The sequence below is a fragment of the Ranitomeya variabilis genome, chromosome 2 (assembly GCF_051348905.1).
Source record: "Ranitomeya variabilis isolate aRanVar5 chromosome 2, aRanVar5.hap1, whole genome shotgun sequence".
Lineage (NCBI taxonomy): Eukaryota > Metazoa > Chordata > Amphibia > Anura > Dendrobatidae > Ranitomeya > Ranitomeya variabilis.
The window spans coordinates 444,892,805-444,915,184 of record NC_135233.1 but is presented as its reverse complement, the minus strand read 5'-3'; the positions used below and the strand labels follow the sequence as shown (position 1 = coordinate 444,915,184).

General features: G+C 43.9%; 1 long non-coding RNA gene across 2 annotated transcripts in view; it reads right to left on the bottom strand.

Annotated features, from left to right (window-relative positions):
- The window catches only part of LOC143806546 (uncharacterized), a 119,891-nt gene extending 103,245 nt beyond the window's left edge, over positions 1–16,646 (bottom strand). For both annotated transcript variants that reach the window (XR_013221505.1, XR_013221504.1), the window contains exon 1: positions 16,474–16,646. This is a non-coding gene — a long non-coding RNA (uncharacterized LOC143806546). The remainder of the gene's footprint in view (positions 1–16,473) is intronic.
- Positions 16,647–22,380: the final 5,734 nt, after the last annotated feature.

Genomic DNA, 22,380 nt, shown 5'->3' with positions numbered 1-22,380 from the left:
TAGAGGTAAAGAAAATACCTGTACATGTGGTTCCGTAGCCGTGGACTCAGGGACAGCTTCTGTTAACGCTGAGTTGCTCCTTGTTGGAAAGATAATCTCCTTGGTCTCCCAGTTGATAATTGGGTTCTGAGAACGCAACCAAGGAATGCCTAAAATCACAGGAAAATGAGGAGAAGAAATTAGCAAGAAAGAAAGTTGCTCCTGATGATTAGGCTCCAACAAAATTTCAAGGGGTACGGTCTCCTGATCCACAGGCCCAGAGATTAAAGGTGACCCATCCACTGTTTCCATAGTAATTGGAGAGGCTCTTTGCTGAATTTCAATACCATGTTCCTTGGCAAATGCGATATCCATGAAATTGCCACCTGCACCAGAGTCAATCATAGCTACACTGGAAATCCACTGTCCTGAACACAGGATCTTAATAGGGAGAGAACAGTGAGAGTTCTTCTCCTTCAGCTCCCTGGGGGGTGAAGTCATAGAAAGTGAATGGAATACAGCGTTTAAAGGCAGGCTACATTCAGAGATGTCAGATTCATCATCACAGTTGTCATACTCCCCTACTGCTGCTAGCACCTTGTTAGGCCGTCTAGGACACTTAGGACAATTGATCAAGAAGTGGTCAGACTGGCCGCAGTAGAAACATAGACTTTCACGAAGGCGATGCTCCCGGCGCTCATTGATCTCGCGCCTCTGAACGGAATCAATTTGCATGGGCACCTCCTCCACCTCCCAAGAGGTTTTACCTGCAGGCTCTTTGGAAGGAAGGGAAAAGTTAGAAATACGGTTATATGCAGCAAATTTCTCCTGCCTACGCTCAGTTAGGCGAATGTCTATGCGCACACAATGCTGTATAAATGTCTCTAGCTCTTGTGGTGACTCAGAGCGAGCTAGTTCATCTTTTATAATACTAGACAGACCCCTTTTAAAAATAGGCAATTGTGCATAACTGTCCCAATTGGTATCTACCGCTAATCTCCTGAATTCAGTGGCATACTCAATAACAGAACGTTTAGTCTGGCGTAAAGACAACAAAGCAGATTCAGCGGTTGCACGGCGATTAGGGTCATCAAACATTAATGCCATAGCGGCCAAGAAATCATCCAAGTTATTTAACCGTGGGTCACGAGACTCAATCATCGGATTCGCCCAGGCGAGCGCTCGTGAGGTCAGTAGCATTATTACACACAATACTTTGTATCTATCAGTAGGAAAACGGTCAGCATGCACATCAAAATATAGCATACATTGATTCACAAAGCCACAACATTTGTCGCGATCACCATTAAATCTGAATGGGGGCAACTTAGGTGGGCTAGCTGGTGACGGTTGCCCAGAGGGTAAAGTCACTTGTGCAGCTATTTGCATGCTTATGTCCTGAAAAGCCCGTCCATACTGGGACTCTATGCCAGCAAGTTTGTTTTCCTGGGCTGCCATGTGGTTGCTTAAGTCCTGCAAAGTTTGTCCAAACACTTGTTGATTGTGTTCAAAGCTTCCAAACTTCTTTTGCAGACCTTCCACATCTTTCTGCAGTGATCTAATTATGGAAAACACCTGCTCAAATCTGCTTTCTGCAGTCATTGTTCCAGCAGTCTCCTTTTTTTATGGCTAGAGTATCCTGTAATAATTATAGGGGATAACTTCAGGAGACTCTTTGCGTGGAAACAAGACAACTACAGGACACAGTTTTATAAGTGGTAAAGTCTATATTATCACACGGTGATTCAAACAGGTGCAGAGAGAAACTCAAGTCCACAACACTTGGTGGAAATATTAAACGCAGCTTAGCAGTCTGTAGCAAACTTCAGAGGAAAATGCAATCAAGCAGAAAGTCTATGAAGCACAGTTATTCTTGAGGATACTTGACACGAATAAATCCTTGTCTTAGTCCAAACACAGAAAGATAAGCTTATAAGGCAGTTCAAATCATATCTTAGCTCAACCAGGGAGGCCTGGTTAATAGTCTCAGGTTTTTGCAGAGCAGAAACAGCTTACATGTCCAGCAAATGCAGATGGAAGTAAACACAAGCAGCAGATGAAGGAGGATTACTGGAAACTGGTGTATGCAGCAGGAACTCAGAGCAGAGTAGCAGGATCACCACACAGGTTCACAGGAGCAGGTATATAGCCAGGGAGTAATCAGAGGTCAGGAGCTGGATGCAAGGCAGAATACTCTAGCACAGACTGAAGGCTGGGGTGGAGTTTTATCGCAGGAAGACACAGTGCACATGAGACCAAATACGCCATCTTGGAAAAGGGCAGTAATGCACAAAAGGTAAAAAATGTTCAGAGTCCTGACATCTAGGATGTTGACCATAAACAATGAAGAAGGGAGATTTGGAAGAAGAGTCATTGATATAGTTATTGTACGTCTAGGAACCTTGTTCCTTGCACAAGAAGGACATGAGGCGACAAAACTTCGGACGTCTTGTAGGAGACGGCCACCAATAATTACGTGTGACGAGAGCGAGTGTCTTCTTGTACCCTACATGGCCTGCTAATTTGGAGGCATTACCCCAACATAGAACTCGAGACCTCTTGTTTGCCTGGACGAAGGTCTTACCTGGAGGTAAGGAAGACATGCTGATTGGAGCTACTAGAATGATCTTACTGGGATCCATGATATGTGAAGGTTCTTCTTCAACATCGGATGCAAGAAAAGATCTGGACAAGGCATCAGCTTTGAAGTTTCTGTTGCCAGGATGGAAATGTAACTCAAAGTCAAAGCGGGCAAAGAATACCGACCATCTGGCCTGTCGGGGATTTATTCTTTGCGCAGAACAGATGTATTCCAGATTCTTGTGGTCAGTATAGATCTTGAAAGGGTGAACAGCTCCCTCCAGCAAATACCGCCACTCCTCCAGCGCCAACTTGATGGCCAAAAGTACTTTTTCGCCAGTGGCGTAATTTCTCTCCGAGGCGGAGAAAATTTTGGAAAAGAAACCACAAGTAGCCAGTTGTCCGGAAGATGATCTCTGGGAAAGTACCGCAGAAGCATCTACCTCAAGGATGAAAGGCTTGTTGACCTCAGGACGACAAAGTACAGGAGTGGAAGCAAAGACTTGCTTAAGAGACCGAAATGCTTCTTCAGCTTCCGAAGTCCAGATGTGAGGATTGGACCCTTTGTGAGTCAAGGCAGAAATTGAGGAGACCAGAATAGAGAAATGTGGAATAAACTGCCGGTAGTAATTTGCGAACCCGAGAAAGCGTTGAATTGCCTTTACCCCTTGAGGACGTGGCCAGTTAAGAACGGCAGACACTTTAACCGGATCCATCCGTAAGCCTGAGTCAGAGATGACATAGCCGAGGAACGGTAACGAAGATTGTTCAAAGACACACTTCTCGAGTTTGGCATAAAGATGATTCTGTCTAAGACGAGATAGGACTTGGCGGACATCTCCTGTGGGAAGCAAGATCCAAGGAAAACACAAGAATGTCATCCAAATATACCACCACGCAGGAGTAGAGTAGATCCCGGAAGACATCATTCACGAACTCCTGGAACACTGCTGGAGCATTTCACAGGTCGAATGGCATTACTAGATACTCATAGTGGCCGTCTCGGGTGTTAAAGGCGGTTTTTCACTCGTCTCCAGAACGAATACGGATTAGGCTGTAAGCTCCGAAGATCCAATTTCGGGAAAATTCGTGCTCCCCTAAGGCGATCGAACAACTCTGGAATAAGAGGTAGAGGATACTTGTTTTTGATCATAAGATTGTTGAGGCCTCAGTAATCAATACGTGGACTGAGGGATCCATCCTTCTTCTTAACGAAGAAAAAAACAGCACCTGCAGGAGAGGAGGACTTTCAAATAAAGCATTTAGCCAAATTTTCCTGGATATATTCAGTTATGGCCTGGGTCTCGGTTGGAGACAACGGATAGATACGACCCCAGGGTGGAGTGGAGCCTGGTACAAGATCGATTGGGCAGTCGTATGGTCGATGTGGATCTCTGCTTCTTTTTTGTCTAAGACATCCAAGAAAGACAAATATGAGGAATGTAAGTTAGCAGGCACAGAAATTGGACGAGGAGGTTTTCTTGGCTGAACAGGAAGCAGGCAGTTACTCTGACAGAAGAGTCCCCAGCGCAGGATTTCACCAGACCGCCAGTCTGGACAAGGCTTGTGAGTCCTCAACCAAGGAAGACCAAGTAAAATAGTATGGGACAAGGAGGGCAGCACATAGAAGACGATCTTCTCCCGGTGCAGGATTCCAATTTGGAGTTCCAACTCTTCAGTAAGCAAGGCAACGGACTCCTGCAGAGGTTGACCACCGACCGACCCAATCTGTTGATGAGTCTCCAGGGATCTGACCAGAATCCGCAACCTTCTAACTGCCTCGAGTTGGATGAAATTCCCGGCCGCCCCAGAATCTATGTAAGCAAAATCAGAAAAACGCTTGTTTCCCAGATGCAAAAGAACTGAAAGAGTGAGGGGTTGAAAGGGTTCAAAGATACCTAGTGGGACCTCTCTTACCTGTCCTAGGTTGAGGTGTTTCCTGGCCTCAAAGGACAGGAACGCAAAAGATGAGCCGCACTGCCACAATAGAAACAGAGACCTTGAACCAGCCTCTCCTTCCGGCGCTGTTCCGCCGGTTTGAGATGATCCACCTGCATGGGCTCTGGGACAGAAACAGCAGAAGTCCTCACAGGACGTGGACGGGAAGGACTCAGAGTAGCCGAAGGAAGACGAGGAACTCTCCTCTCCCTAGCGGATTCTCGGGAATGCTCTTGGAAACGTAAGTCTATGCGGGTTGCCAGGGATATAAGATCTTCCAAGGAAGTCGGAGTATCCCAACCCGCCAATTCGTCCTTAATCGAGACGAGAGCTCTCGCCAAAAGGCTCCCACCAATGCCTCATTGTTCCATCCTAATTCAGATGAAAGTGTGCGAAACCGAATGGCATATTGACCCACAGATAGAGACCCCTGGTGGAGGTTAAACAGAGACTCGGTGGTAGAGGCCAAACGACCCGGTTCGTCAAATACTTTACGAAAAGTATCTAAAAAGATGGATAGTTGAGAGACAAGAGGGTCATCTTGCTCCCAGAGAGGGTTTACCCAAGCTAAAGCTTCTCCCTCTAAGTGGGAAATTACAAAGGCCACCTTTGCTCGGTCAGTAGGATGCTGCATAGGGAGCAACTCAAAATGTCTTTTATACCATCAGGTGACTCTGTACTGGTATATTTATAGCCTTATTGACATGATAAAGGTATATTTATCGGCTTATTAAGATTACTAGTGACTGGTATATATTTGTTGTATTTATATATATTTTCTGCATGTCCATAAATGTGGCCTGTACTTGCTCGTGATATGTGGTCTGCTCTCTAGTATAAATTGCCCTCATTATCGTTGATATTGTTAAATTATTGGCATTGTAGTTTTGGTCTAGGGGGGTCTACCTCTTTATGGGGACTGTTCTTCATTGTTTTTAAATGTTTTTGTGTGTTTTGGACTCTAATAAATAAAATAATACTTAAAAAATTTGATGATACTTGATACGGATTTTTTTGGGTGCTCCCCAATTGGGTATGTTTCTTTTTTCTTCTTTTTCAATGTTCCCCATCCTACTATAATGTCTCCCATTGTGGTGTAATTTCTCCCATCCTGGTATAATGTTCTCCATCCTGGTATAATGTTCCACATCTTGGTATAATGTCCTCCTTCCTGGTATAATGCCCCCCTTTCTGGTATAATGCCCCCCATCCTGGTATAATGATCCCCATCCTGGTATAATGTCCCCTTCCTGGTATAATGTCTCCCATCCCTGTATAATGATCCCTATCCTGGGTTCTTTCCTGGTACTATGCTTCCCATCCTATAATGATGTCCGCCATTGTGGGCCTCTTCCTAATATAATAACCCTCATCTTCGGCCCCAATCTGGTGTAATGTCCTCCATCCTGGGCCTCTTCCTGGTATAATTTTCATCCACCCTTTTCCAATATAGTAAAAAAAATTCTCACCTTTCTCCGCTCCTTCGATGTGAGGAGGGCTCACCTGTAGCCGGTTGTTGACTTCAGTGTGCCGGTGTAACAGGCCAAAGTAACCCCGTCCCAGATTAACCCCGGGTATAATTTGGCCTAGGCCAGAGTATACCCCGGGGTATAAACTGGCCTAGGCCAAACTATACCCAGGCATAAAATGGCCTAGGCCAAACTATACCCCGGGGTGTAAAATAGCCTAGGCCAAACTATACCCCTCCAGGCCACATTATACCCCCCAGGGTTAAAGTGGCCTAGGCTACATTTAACCCTGGGTATATTTTGGCCTAGGCCAAACTATACCTAAGGATGTAAAACAGCCTAGGCCAAACTATAACAGGCCACACTATACCCTCAGGCCAGACTATAGCCTTTTACTGGTTGCTATGGGATTTTACATGGCCACTTTATCCTAGCAACGCCCTGGATACGGTTGGAAAAGGGGTTTATCTACCTTGGGGGGCACCCTCACAGCACTGCGGGGAAGCCGGGGAACCCTTTTACTGGTTGCTATGGGATTTTACATGACCAATTTATCCTAGCAACGCCTTGTATACGCTTGGAAAAGGGGTTAATCTACCTTGGGGGCACCCTCACAGCACTGCGGGGTGGGTGGGGATCCCTTTTACTGGTTGCTATGGGATTTTACATGGCCACTTTATCCTAGCAACGCCCTGGATACGGTTGGAAAAGGGGTTTATCTACCTTGGGGGCACCCTCACAGCACTGCGGGGAAGCCGGGGAACCCTTTTACTGGTTGCTATGGGATTTTACATGGCCACTTTATCCTAGCAACGCCTTGGATACGCTTGGAAAAGGGGCTTATCTACCTTGGGGGCACTGTCGCAGCATTGCATGGAGGCTGGGGAACTCTTTTCCTGGTTGCTAAGCGATTTCAAATGATCAATCTAAGGTACTTACACCATGTAAAACCCTATAGCAAGCAGGGTGCCCCCAAGGTAAACCCCTTTTCCAAGCATATACAAGGCATTGCTAGGATAAAGTGGTCATGTAAAATCCCATAGCAACCAGTAAAAGGGTTCCTCGGTGTAACAGGCCAAAGTAACCCTGTCCCAGATTAACCCCGGGTATAATTTGGTCTATGCCAGAGTATACCCGGGCATAAACTGGCCTAGGCCAAACTATACCCCGGGGTGTAAAATAGCCTAGGCCAAACTATACCCCTCCAGGCCAGATTATGTAACTAATCTGGGGTTAAAGTTGCCTAGCCCAATTTATACCTCTCAGCTCATATTATACCCCAATGAAATCATTTGCATTGAGTGATATACACAAGAATTACTTAATGCTTCAACATTTTATTGAGAAACCAAACTGACAATTCTTAAAGAGTACCTCCCACTATACAAAACTTTTGCCCATGGCAAAAGTAGTTGTAAAGGGGGGTATTTGTAATGCATATGCATTACAAATACCCCCCCATTTTATAGTTACCTTAGGGGGGCTGCCCGATTACCCCCCCTCGCTAACCGCCGCTGCCCGTCTCCTGGTAGACGGGGTCCCCCTCCTGCCGCTAGGTGGCGCTGCCTCTCCATGCGCCGACGTCACAGCCAGGCGCCATAGAGGAGAGCGGCACCTGGCTAGTGCCGTTGGAGCTTGTAGAAGCAGAGCCAGCACCACCTAGCGGTGGGAGGGGGGGCAATAATTTCTCATTAGCTATAAGTCACTTATCATGCAATGCAATTATCTGGGGCAACAAATCGCCCAACAGTCATTCTGTGTATTATGACATTTAGTCTAGCATGTCCTTGCTACCAAATTAACGTTTAAAGCTAAACACTGATAACAACATTGAAATGATCGTGCTTATTTTCAAGATACAGTGCATGTTCAGTTGTTGACTGCAGATTGAAGCTTGCAGGATATGTCAACCAATCCATGGAGTCACCGACGTTTGTGTAGATTATTATGTCGCAACTCAACAGATTCGCCGTGGTCATGATCTCTGCATCAGTTGCCCAGACTCCATCACGAGAGATTCCAGAGATGTTCACATATTCATTCACATTTTGGTTCAAGTAGTCCTGTAGTTTTTTTGTCAAGTCAGTTTTCATATGGTGGATGACTTTATCTCTGAGAAGGGAATGGTTGTCCTCTGTTCCTGTCAAGATGTAGCTGATGGCCCGGAAGAAGCAGTTTCCATCACCTTTGGTTTTATATGTACGCCGTGGTTGTTCAAGGTCTCGTCTGCATCCACAGTATACAACCTTACTAAACGTAAGGCCAAGAGTGGTGCTAAGATACTTCCTTCTTGAACTTGGTAGTAGGTTGAAAGCCTTAGTTTGCTTATTTTTCTGTGTGGCAGAGTCACTGGAATAATCATCATCGGATGGTGGAGAAGCCTCTTTATCCTGGTAAATCTTTAGGTTGCTGGTGTGGTATGTGTTGCTTAATATCTTGCCAGTTTTGTTGTTCTTAAGTTTTACTCGTCCCTTGGTCAAGGATTCCACAACTAAATAAGGTCCAATCCAGCGTGGTTCCATCTTTGAACCTATGCGTTGAATACGGCGCTGATTCTTGATATAAACTATGGTACCAGCAGTGATTTCTTTGTTGCTTTTGTGTCGGCGATCAAAGGCACACTTCTGGTGTTCTTGAGCAGAGTGGATGTTGGTACTGACGTCTGAGTGCAGCTTTTTAAGAATGCTTGACAGTGTATTTAGCACATCAGGGGTGGCATGATCTGAAATGGGCATGGGATCCACCGTATCATCTTTTGAGGGATTAAGGTCCATGGGAAGCTTGGCCTTCCGTCCATACATGACCTCAAATGGAGTAACCTTGGTTGAAGCATGCACAGATGTGTGATAGGCAAACAGAACACCAGGGATGAATTGATCCCAGTTGTTTCCTTGGTCATTGACAAGCTTACTAAGAGCTTCTTTAAGTGTCCGATTATCACGTTCCCGCTGGCCATTTGTTTGTGGGTGGTATGCAGATGAAATACGGTGATCTGTTTGAAAATGTTCCATCAGGTTGTCAATGATCGAGTTTACAAACTCTCGTCCCTGGTCGCTAATCAGAGTCTCCATACAGCCAAGGCGACAGATAACGGAGTACAAAAAATTTGCCACTGACTTGGCACTCTTATCTGGGACAGCTGTTGCTTCAGTCCATTTGGAGAAATGATCAGTGGCAGCAACTATATATTTGTTGCCATTTGATGTTTCCTGAAGAGGGCCAATCATATCAATCCCAACTAAGCTCCATACTTTTCCAGGCACTGATATACTGTTGAGTGGTGGAGCTTCCTTTGTGATTTTGGGATTTATAACAAAACATTTTTGACAGGCTTTCACATACTGGTGAACGTCATTTTTCATTCCCTTCCAGTAAAACCGGTCAGAGATTTTGGCTAAAGTTTTATCTCTGCCAAAATGGCCCCCAGATATTGGGTTGTCATGACAGGCCTTCAGGATATTTGGCAGTCGACTTTTAGTAAGAACCTCCTTTTCCCTATGATAAACAATTCCTCCTTGGGCTCGATATGGCTTTGCTGTTTGTCTAAACTGGGACTTGGCATTTGCACGTTTCTCAGGAGGTAGATCGTAGGTATACTGAGGGTACCTTTGTTCTGTTGCAGTGTAGAATCTCAAAAGCTGGTCATACAATTGATCTTCCATGGTTGTCAAAATTGGAAAAGATTTGGTGTCATAGAGAGCAGAGAGGTGTCATAGAGAACATACAAAACAAGTTATCATTAACTATGCACTGACAGGACAGCGCCATCTACTGTCAGTTCAGATCTGCACACTTTTCAACAAATAAGCAATAGGGTGAGAAAAACAGTGAAGTGATAACATTATGGCCTAGAGAAATACTATAAAAACTATTTTATACCCCCTGGTATAAAGTTTATCCCCCGGGGGTATACTATGGCCTAAGTCAGCTTTTGAATTTTTGTGCTGTTTCCTTCCTCAGTAAAAGGGTTCCCCGGCTTCCCCGCAGTGCTGCGAGGGTGCCCCCATGGTAGATAAACCCATTTTTTAAGCGTATCCAAGGCGTTGCTAGGATAGAATGGCCATGTAAAATCCCATAGCAACCAGTAAAAGGGTTCCCCACCCACCCCGCAGTGCTGTGAGGGTGCCCCCAAGGTAGATTAACCCCTTTTCCAAGCGTATACAAGGCGTTGCTAGGATAAATTGGTCATGTAAAATCCCATAGCAACCAGTAAAAGGGTTCCCCGGCTTCCCCACAGTGCTGCAAGGGTGCCCCCAAGGTAGATAAACCCCTTTTCCAAGCGTATACAAGCCGTTGCTAGGATAAAGTGGTCATGTAAAATCCCATAGCAACCACCTAAGGGGTTAACCACCTATCCTTAAGTGCTGCGAGAGTGCCCCCAAGGTAGATAAACCCCTTTTTCAAGCGTATTCAAGGCGTTGCTAGGATAGAGTGATCATGTAAAATCCCATAGCAACCAGTAAAAGGTTTCCCCACCCACCCGCAGTGCTGCAATGGTGCCCCCAAGATAGATAAACCCCTTTTCCAAGCGTATCCAAGGTGTTGCTAGGATAGAGTGATCATGCTATATCCCATAGCAACCAGTAAAGGGGTTCCCCACCCACCCCTCAGTGCTCGTCAGTGCCCCCTAGGTATACAAAGCCCTTTTCCAAGCATATCCAAGGCGCCAAGACAACGAGCTGGCACGAGCAGGGCTGAAGATTTCATGTCACATGTGACTATAGGGAGGGGGTGGGGCTTAGAAAGGGAGATCCCTGGCGTCACCAGAGGTGGAGGAGCTTGAAAAGGAGCAGTGCCCGATGGGAGGGGGAGCTGTGACCTAGAAGAATGAGCAGCTTTCCCTCAGCTTACCCTGGGGGGTATAATCTGGCCTGGAGGGGTATACTTTGGCCTAGGCTATTTTATACCCCGGGGTATAGTTTGGCCTAGGCCAAAGTATACCCGGGGTATAATCTAGCCTAGGCCACTTTAACCCCGGGTATAGTCTGGCCTGGGGGTATAATCTGGCCTGTTACACCGGCACAAGCAGCTCAAGACGTCACTCATGACTGACTCGCCAGTGTCAGCTGCTGGTCTGTGATTGTCCAGAGGCGTATAATCCAGTGAGAGAGCCGGTGGATCCCTGCGCACCAATACACTTCAGCTGATTATGTTTCCTCGGAAGCCCATCCAGCTGAAATCGGCGCGTGCATCGGTGGGCCCCACTTCGATCCACAAATCATTGTGTTGCATTGAACTAGATGGACTTGATTCATCATTTGCATTTTTTTTAAGTCACTTTTTTTTTTCTTTTGTCCCGCTGTATTTGCTGCATTTTTTTGCAATTCTTTCAAATGGCATAAAAAATTTCCTATATTTTGGCAACTTTTTTTTTTTCAAGCAAAAAGTCATCCATTCTAAAAATGTGCATTCTGTATGTAAAATCACCGCAGGGCAAGAGGGCTGGAACAAATTTGCTCAAAAATTTTAACTTTTCAAAAACGTCGCAATTGATGAATCACACAATGACAAACTTAAAAAAAAAAACGCAGTGCAAAACCATGTTAAAAGAAGAATAAGACGCAAATTAAAAATGAGTGAAAAATGGCAAAAATTAGACACAAAGGCAATAATGAAGGTATCCTTTGAGTCCAATCCTAGTTTCCGACACTCTTTGATTCTTTTTGCCTCCGCAGCCTTAAAATTTGCCACCTTCTAATTCATGAAATCGTTGCCTCGTCACCTGATTAATAATTCATAGGCGTTCGGAGAACCTGCGAGGAATAACCAATATGTCTTATTTGAGACTTAATCCTAATGTATAGAGTTGGCTGAATGTCAAGTATCTCACTTTTGGGAGGAAGGGGGATTATTAAAAAAACATAAATGACTTTCCCCTTCGAGGCCGGCAGGAGCGAGCTGCATACATTGCTGGATTAGAGGTATTGTGCAGAATAATAGGAGTTGGATTTGCACTTATCAGTGTTACATGTTGGCTACACTCGAGGTCCGGGATAAGCCTGTAGGCTGGCTGAGTCGCTGACATGACTTCCTATGAGGATGTGGGGGTCATATTGCTTATTCTGCACAACATAAATGCCCTTATCATTGAAAAGCTGCTGGAGAAACATGGCCCCTTTATAAAGAGGAGTTTTTGATCATTTCTTCCAGCAAGGACGTGGATGAAAGCCTTGGATTTTCAGTATCTGAATTGATTTGCTTCTTTAGTATCATCCACGTTATCTGAAGGTCGGAGCTTCGCTTCTGACGCAGCTGCTCAATCTAAATATATGAAAATGAAATTCAGCCAAATCATTGATGTCCGCTCCAGTTGTCTTCTTCAGTGACAGAGATCAATGTATTTTCTCCTTTTCTCAGTATTCCAAATAGAAAAAAAACAATAAATGAAAAATGTAACAAAAAGTTATTTATCTTTTTAAACGTAAATAGAAATATTGCTGATGCCTAGAGGGTGAACAGGCAATTCTCCGTCATGTTTTACAGCTTACAGTAAAGCGAATGGAGAGACAACGCTGCCTGAGCCAAGATAGGCAGGCGCAACAGTAGCAGATCGATGATTGTAGACATTGGACTTGAGTACAGGGACAGGATTGAGTAATAGATTCTGGCGCTGATCAGTCCAGACGTATAAGTGCCCATACCCCTTTAATAGCAGTCAACCAACAGCTTTTCTTGCCGATCCCCATTCTGCTGAAAGCGCAATGTACTCTCAACAGGAATAAAGGAGCAGGCGGCTTCATGGTGACACTTTATCTACAAGAAAAGGATCAGACATGTTCAAAATCAACATGCCTGATGCTTCTTTTGCCTAATTCATCTGTCATGGGGAGATTCAGGAAAGATAGATGGCTCATTCTGCAGAACTCCTAGTGTTTATTTTTCTAAGTACTGGCACCTTAAGTACACCTCCTTCGACCCCTAGAGTTCCATTAAAAGTTTTTTTTCTTACTATGACAGCTCCTTTAATACTAAACCTTGCTTGGAAATCAGTTGACCACCAGGGACCCGGCTTAAAAAACCCATGTTTTAAGCTATCATGTGATCCTTGGTAATACACGGTTGCAAGAGTGGACATATTATTGATGCAACTTGTGGGCGAAAAGGTAATTGAGCCCATTTCCTCTACTAAAACAGGAATTGTGCATTATGAGGAGCTATTGGACTTTAAAAGGCCCTGTGACAAAAGTCACTGGCAAAGTACTGGAGGGGAGATATGTATCACTGAGGTTATTAGCTTTAGTGATATGAACCTAGAAAAATGCTCCAGCACAAGAGGGGTTAATTGGCCATGTTAAGGGGTAGGTTTAATGAACAGCAGAAAAGTGGGTGGGAGGTTGTTCACCATATCTCCACCCCAGGGTCCAGTCCAGAAGGTAAATAGTCAGCCTTCTGGCTCATTCAGTGTTGGGTGTGCCTGGAGATGTGAGCTTCAGAGCTGTGTGTGAAGATAAGGAAAGTTGAACCTTTTTTTCTATTTTTTTCCTGAGCTGGCGGATCCCCGCAGTAACATGTTTTTGTTTTCCCGGCAGGCCAGAAAGGCCTTGTTTGTGTTGCTAACCCTGCCCTGGTTTATGCTGTACCTAAATAAACCAGTATACAGGCAGAGATGCTTACCTGTTCAAGGCCTCCAACAATTGCACTAACCAAGGTACAGCGGACCCAAGTTAAGATGGCAAATACACAGGTGCAATAATACCGATAATGCAGCCACCCTACAATCAGGAATTGACCGCTTGGTGCACCTATGCAAACAAATAATCTGTTCACATGTTGCATGTTCACACAGGAATGCAAAGTATATGGCTCAGAGCCTATTAATGACGCCATGTAGCGGGCTCACCATGATGCATCCTGTGTGAACAGAGGCCACAGTGTACAGAGCCATCTAGGGCCCAGCTGCACCCAAGAAAAATATACAGTGCACCAAAAACATAACAATGTACAGTTAGGTCCATATATATTTGGACAGAGACAACATTTTTCTAATTTTGGTTATAGACATTGCCACAATGAATTTTAAACAAAACAATTCAGATGCAGTTGAAGTTCAGACTTTCAGCTTTCATTTGAGGGTATCCACATTAAAATTGGATGAAGGGTTTAGGAGTTTCAGCTCCTTAACATGTGCCACCCTGTTTTTAAAGGGACCAAAAGTAATTGGACAATTGACTCCAAGGCTATTTCATGGACAGGTGTGGGCAATCCCTTCGTTATGTAATTCTCAATTAAGCAGATAAAAGGCCTGGAGTTGATTTGAGGTGTGGTGCTTGCATTTGGAAGGTTTTGCTGTGAAGTAAACATGCGGTCAAAGGAGCTCTCCATGCAGGTGAAACAAGCCATCCTTAAGCTGCGAAAACAGAAAAAACCCATCCGAGAAATTGCTACAGTATTAGGAGTGGCAAGATCTACAGCTTGGTACATCCTGAGAAAGAAAGAAAGCACTGGTGAACTCATCAATGCAAAAAGACCTGGGCGCCCACGGAAGACAACAGTGGTGGATGATCGCAGAATAATCTCCATGGTGAAGAGAAACCCCTTCACAACAGCCAACTAAGTGAACAACACTCTCCAGGAGGTCGGCGTATCAATATCCAAATCTATCATAAAGAGAAGACTGCATGAAAGTAAATACAGGGGGTTCACTGCACGGTGCAAGCCACTCATAAGTGTCAAGAATAAAAAGGCTAGACTGGACTTTGCTAAAAAACATCTAAAAAAGCCAGCACAGTTCTGGAAGAACATTCTTTGGACAGATGAAACCAAGATCAACCTCTACCAGAATGATGGAAAGAGAAAAGTATGGCGAAGGCGTGGTACAGCTCATGATCCAAAGCATACCACATCATCTGTAAAACACGGCGGATGCAGTGTGATGGCTTGGGCATGCATGGCTGCCAGTGGCACTGGGTCACTAGTGTTTATTGATGATGTGACACAGGACAGAAGCAGCCGAATGAATTCTGAGGTATTCAGAGCCGCCATACTGTGTGCTCAGATCCAGCCAAATGCAGCCAAACTGATTGGTCGTCGTTTCATACTACAGATGGACAATGACCCAAAACATAAAGCCAAAGCAACCCAGGAGTTTATTAAAGCAAAGAAGTGGAATATTCCTGAATGGCCAAGTCAGTTACCTGATCTCAACCCAATTGAGCAGCATTTCACTTGTTAAAGACTAAACTTCAGACAGAAAGGCCCACAAACAAACAGCAACTGAAAACCACTGCAGTGAAGGCCTGGAAGAGCATCAAAAAGGAGGAAACACAGCGTCTGGTGATGTCCATGAGTTCAAGACTTCAGGCAGTCATTGCCAACAAAGGGTTTTCAACCAAGCACTAAAAATAAACTTTTTATTTAAAATTATTGAATCTGTCCAATTACTTTTGGTCCCTTTAAAAACAGGGTGGCACATGTTAAGAAGCTGAAACTTCTAAACCCTTCATCCAATTTTAATGTGGATACCCTCAAATGAAAGCTGAAAGTCTGAACTTCAACTGCATCTGAATTGTTTTGTTTAAAATTCATTGTGGTAATGTCTATAACCAAAATAAGAAAAATGTTGTCTCTGTCCAAATATATATGGACCTAACTGTATGCAAGGTATTGGTCGATATTATGGCCACAATATTTAAGCTGCCAACCCGCGTCAAGGATCCTTACATATTGGCAGTCCTAATCTAAAATAGAATAGTGGAGGTGTTTCCTCTTATGGTGTACCTAAATAAACCAGTGAAAAATTTAAAGAGACAGCGTTCCTATGTCTACCTCTAAGAGCAGCTGACTGAGCCGATCTGCCAGAGCCCATATATTGTTTTTGCACGAGGGCCCTTTTCTAGCTGTGTCCACCAGTACATGGATGAGCTGGGTCCTCTGGGATGAGAGCTGGGATGAGAGCAACACATGAACATTAGTAGCAATGAACAGACTCCGCCCTATCATTTGTACTGAGGCATCTAATGTGCGTGTGCAAAGGTCATAGTGAAGGGAGGAGAAGGTGAGCTGTGATCCTGTGTAATCATTTGTGTATAACAGTGTTACCAGTTTTTATAATCCTGCCTCTAATGATAAGGAAACTGCTGAAAACACTAAAAATACATAATGTAGGAGTACAAAAAAAGCCTCAGTGGCCAGTTTGAAAATTGCAAGATTACTATATTTTTTTTATAAAAAAAATTGTAATATATAGATATATATAGAGAGAGAGAGAGAGAGAAAATCGGTCATATTTTTTAAAAAAATTAATGTAACACCAAAACAATAGGTTATTTTCAGATGACACATTCCCTTTAAATGTACAGTAAATGGAGCCGCACAGGTGAAGCAATATCCCTGCATTAGTAGATACATTTCCCTGTTGGAAATTCTGTTCCTGACTCTCAATTTATATCCCTGAATCTCTTATGAGAAAGAAATGCAGAAATCACAGGCCGCTGATATTAATTTACATTATTTAATCCCCGGATATCTGTACATGATGTGCACCACCGAGACACGTGTAATAACTTACCGCCAGCTAAAGAGCGACATAACGCAGATAAATTTCCCAGAATGCGCTTGTAGGATTGGAAATAAATATCGGTTATATGCGGCTGCTGTAGGATGGATACCCGAGACGTTGATGGATGAAGCATTAGATACGGGATAATGTACTTTTCCCAGTATATTCTGAGTGTATCGAAGGCGTCCTAGATAAATGAAGAGGAGAATCGGATGAAGACTGTTACAATAACCAAACACAGATGAATGTCTATTACATTCTGCAGAGCAGGAAACAATGTATCTGGATAGTAACGGCTGGAGTCCATGGTCTCTGATACCGAACACCACACACATTATAGGGCATTCCCTTCTTAAAGTGTCACCCCAGAAAATTATTAATTGTCCCATGTTATGCTAACTCCGGCTGGGTATACAAAAAAAATCGGTCCTTTTCTCATCCAGAAAAGTGGGACCTGCATGACTCCAGAGGTGAGAGGAGTCCATCTCTGCTGGTCTCTAAGAACGCACATTCAGTTGAAGCGCAGTTACCGGTGGGCCCACTCTATGTCCTGCGTGGGGGTCCACCGGAGAATACTCCAGTGTCCCGTCCAACCAGTCTGACACTGGAAGTGAGGAGTTCTCAGTGTGGTTAAGACTAAGCAGATCACAGTGAAAATATCTGTTCTGACCTTCTCTGGGGTGTTTCCTTTTCCCCATCCTCCCTGATCCTGCCTGCTAACGATTGGGCAGCATCATAGAAGGGAAAAAGAAAAAAAACCCAGAGAAGAATCTCTGTTTCCGCTCCCTTGGTGGATGGGAAAATGTATATATTGGGCAGCCTGAACTTCAGAAGCCTATATCAGAAGAAACCTTTTTAGTGAGAAATACAGTTTAAAATGAATAATATATAGTAAAACATCCTCTTTAAAGACACATACCACCATTACGGTGACACAAATTTAGTAAAGGTGTTTTTCCGGGACTCTTCCAGAAACCTTGCCGGTTGTGTCTGGTATTGTAGCCCCGATTCATTGAGGGGAATTATGCTCAGCTGCAATCCCACCCATAACCTGTAGAGAACAGTGGCGCTGTTTTTTGAAAAGCAGCCACATTGCAATATTGAATTACTTCTTATAATAATGGATGGCGCTGAAATCAGTCCTCCTGTTTGCCACATGACCTGACGGCCCACCTTTACGGTGATAAACTATGTCAATGCTCCAGATTAGTGGCCGCGCTTTACACTCATTTGCGCTAAAAGCAATTCTGTTCTGCATGAATTTTCCTCTGTAATGTAAAGCCATAATACGAGTATACATGAGCGCCATGCTTTGAGAATTCCTACCGACAAGAAGTGGCAATAAAATGAATGTCAAAGGGTCAATTAAACGGCCTCCAAATTCATGGAGAAAATGAATGGTCTTAAACTTACCGCTAACCTCCCATCCGACCAAAATGTTCCCAGATTATTATTCTTAAATTATCCAGCGAGACATAAAGATGGAAGGAAGATTTATCTTGTATTGGATGCAATTCTCGAGAAATGAGAAATCATTTACAAATCCAGCGCATACAACACAATGAAATGGCCACTCTCCTAAAATGAAGCTGCAAATCAATCCCATCATACAGAACTCATCACTGAGCGAGACATCGCTGCGCGCCGGGCGCTAACCTATAATATTCTCCTAAGTGCTCAGCCTCCATGCATATTCAGTGTTCATTAGTTCTTCACAGGTTTGTCAATGAAGGAATGACTGTATTGCTGTTCATCAGCATGTAAACTAGTCTAGAAAATGATGTACGGCAGCACCAAGAGAGTGCGATTAGTATTGCAACTTAATGAAGATAGCAGCACTATGGACACCTCCTAAGACGGGACAAAATAGTACAAGCGTACCGCAATAATATGCATTATATTTCAGGAAAGTATTATAGTAGCTACATTCTTGTACATAGAAGTAGGGATGAGATGAGCCGTGAAAGTCCAAAGTTCGGTTCAGGAACCTGAACTTGACCTTGGGCCCGACCCTACATAAGGCAATGGGGACCCGAACTTTGGTGCTGTAAAATGGTCGCCGCAAGGGCTAGAGGCTACAAAAGGTGGCAAAATGGGGTTAAGAGCAGGACAATTGCCCTGCAAACAAATGTGTATAGGAAAATTAGTTAAAATAACAGACAACAAAAAATAATATTGAACCAGGAGGTGGAGTTCCAAGTGGAGGAGTGGAACAGTGCCTTGCGTGTGTATTTTATTGTACTTGTTAATGAATAAATAAGTAAATGAACAAAAAAACTGCTTCGAGTCCCTCTTATTTTTAATAACCATCCAAGGAAAGCAAATAACTGTGAGGTAGTCTTATTATGCTGGGAAGGGACCGATATCTATCGACCTTCTCAGTCTATTAATATATGTCCCCAGCTGTCTGCTTTGCCTTTGCTGGTTATTAAAAATGGGATGACCCTAAAAAAATGACGTGGGTTCACCCCTATTTTTAATAACCAGCTATGGCAAAGCAGACAGTTGAAGGCTGATATTAATAGGCTGGGAAGAGCCATGGATATTGGCCCCCTCGCACACTAATAACCCCAGCCCTCAGCTGCCCCAGAAATGGTGCTCCATTAGATATGCCAATTCTGACTCTTAGCATAGGCTCTTCCCAATTACCCTGGTGCATTGGAAATCATGATACGGGGATTGTGGGGTTAATGTCAGCAGCACCCCTATTACTAACCCCGTAGTCAAAATAAATCAACACATGGACACAAAAGTCCTGTATTTAAAAAAAAAAAAAACACTCCCCAACAATTTCCCACTTTCATCTATTTATTAAAAAAAATAACCAACACCAGTCTGCTGTGATCCAAATGGAGGACACCGCTCATCATTCTGGATCTTGCACTGGTCACGTGAGGACTGGCACCTGTGAACTGAGGTAACCTTACGGACGTCAACGCTTGCCACAGTGGCCAGGTCTTGCAGAGCGCAGCGTGAGACCCAGCAGTGGCTGCTTCTCCAGTGTATAGAGATTTGTTCTCTGAATGGAGCTCCATACACTGGATGAAGAAGACAGGGACTGTCATGGGACCTCCATTTAAATTACATCAGACCGGTGTGGATTATTTTTTTTCTGTCCTTTTTCCTCTTTTTACTTACTGGGTTAGTAATGGGGGTGTCTCATAGACGCCTCTCCAATACTAACCAATGAGCTTGATGTCAGCGGACATTACACAGCTGACATCAAGCCCACAATCCCAGAATATCCCACATCTAATGGTTGCACAATTTCTGGGGTAGCTGAGGGCTGGTCTTAATAGGCTGGGAAGAGGCCAATATCCATAGACCTTCCCAGCCTATTAATATCAGATCTCTAGCTGTATGTTTTCCCTTAGCCGATTCTTAAAAATAGGGGGGGAACCCACATCATTTTATTTAGGGTCCTCCATTTTTAGTAACCAGCGAAGGCAAAGCAGACAGTTGGAGGCATATATTAATATGCTGGGAAGGTCCATAGATATTTGCCCTACCTAGCATAATAAGATCAGCTCACAGCTGTCTGCTTTCCCTTGGCTGTTTATAAAAATAGGGGTGACCGCACATCTTTTTCTAAATTATTTATTTATTTTTCATTGTCAGGTCGGGTCACATGGTATTACTTGGCACGGCTGAGATGAAGTCTTCCCATAACCTGAAAGCTTGTTGATTGAAAGGCTGCAGCTCAGCCAACAAGCTTTATTAGGCTGCCGAACCCAAACAGTAACCCGGGCGTACAGAACGTACAGTAAGGCTATGCGCACACGTCGGGATTTCTTGCAGAAATTTCCTGAACAAAACCGGTCATTTTCTGCAAGAAATCTGCATGCGTTTTTTTCGCGTTTCGTTTTTCTCGCTTTTTTTTGCGTTTTTTTTCCGGAGGTTCTGGGATGCAATAATATAGTGGGAAATCCACAACAAATCCGCAACAATTAATGAACATGCTGCGTTTTTTTTCTGCAATGCGTTTTTTTCCTCGAAAAAAAGCATATGCACAAAAATTGCGGAATGCATTATAAATGATGGGATGTATACAGTTAAGTCCATATATATCCGGTCAGAGACAATATTTTTCTTTTTTTTTTTTTTTTTTTTTCAATAATGTTTTTATTAAACTTTTTTATATTTTTCTAATTTTAGTTATAGACATTACCACAATGAATTTTAAACAAAACAATTCAGATGCAGTTGAAGTTCAGACTTTCAGCTTTCATTTGAGGGTATCCACATTAAAATTGGACGAAGGGTTTAGGAGTTTCAGCTCCTTAACACGTGCCACCCTGTTTTTAAAGGGACCAAAAGTAATTGGACAGATTAAATAATTTTAAATAAAATGTTCATTTTTAGTACTTGGTTGAAAACCCTTTGTTGGCAATGACTGCCTGAAGTCATGGACATCACCAGACGCTGTGTTTCCTCCTTTTTGATGCTCTGCCAGGCCTTCACTGCGGTGGTTTTCGGTTGCTGTTGGTTTGTGGGCCTTTCTGTCTGAAGCTTAGGCTTTAACAAGTGAAATGCATGCTCTATTGGGTTGAGGTCAGGTGACTGACTTGGCCATTCAAGAATATTCCACTTCTTTGCTTTAATAAACTCCTGGGTTGCTTTGGCTTTATGTTTTGGGTCATTGTCCATCTGTAGTATGAAACGACGACCAATCAGTTTTGCGGCATTTGGCTGGATCTGAGCACACAGTATGTCTCTGAATACCTCAGAATTCATTCGGCTGCTTCTGTCCTGTGTCACATCATCAATAAACACTAGTGACCCAGTGCCACTGGCAGCCATGCATGCCCAAGCCATCACACTGCATCCGCCGTGTTTTACAGATGATGTGGTATGCTTTGGATCATGAGCTGTACCACCCCTTTGCCATACTTTTCTCTTTCCATCATTCTTGTAGAGGTTGATCTTGGTTTCATCTGTCCAAAGAATGCTCTTCCAGAACTGTGCTGGCTTTTTTAGATGTTTTTTAGCAAAGTCCAGTCTAGCCTTTTTCTTCTTGATGCTTATGAGTGGCTTGCACCGTGCAGTGAACCCTCTGTATTTACTTTCATGCAGTCTTCTCTTTATGATAGATTTGGATATTGATACGCCGACCTCCTGGAGAGTGTTGGTCACTTGGTTGGCTGTTGTGAAGGGGTTTCTCTTCACCATGGAGATTATTCTGCAATCATCCACCACTGTTGTCTTCCGTGGGCGCCCAGGTCTTTTTGCATTGATGAGTTCACCAGTGCTTTCTTTCTTTCTCAGGATGTACTAAACTGTAGATTTTGCCACTCCTAATACTGTAGCAATTTCTCGGATGGGTTTTTTCTGTTTTCGCAGCTTAAGGATGGCTTGTTTCACCTGCATGGAGCTCCTTTGACTTCATGTTTACTTCACAGCAAAACCTTCCAAATGCAAGCACCACACCTCAAATCAACTCCAAGCCTTTTATCTGCTTAATTGAGAATGACGTAACGAAGGGATTGCCCACATCTGTCCATGAAATAGCCTTGGAATCAATTGTCCAATTACTTTTGGTCCCTTTAAAAACAGGGTGGCACATGTTAAAGGGAACCTGTCACCCCCCCCAGTCGTTTCAAACTAAAAGAGCCACCTTGTGCAGCAGTAATGCTGCATTCTGACAAGGTGGCTCTTTTAGTTCTGGGTGCTGTAACTTGAGAAATAATCAGTTTTAAAATTTGTCTGAAGTACCTGCTCCTCAGTCAAGTGGGCCGGCGTTTCCCCCCTGCTTCAGACAGCACACAGCTGTCACTCACATCTTCTTGGCGCCGCCTCCTCCTCACCGCTGTTTTCAAAAGTAGCCGGCGCCTGCGCTCTTATCCCCTGCCTGGTGCAGGCGCAGTGAACGCTGGCCGTCTTTCCTCATATGCAGTCCAACTGACTGCGCCTGCGCGG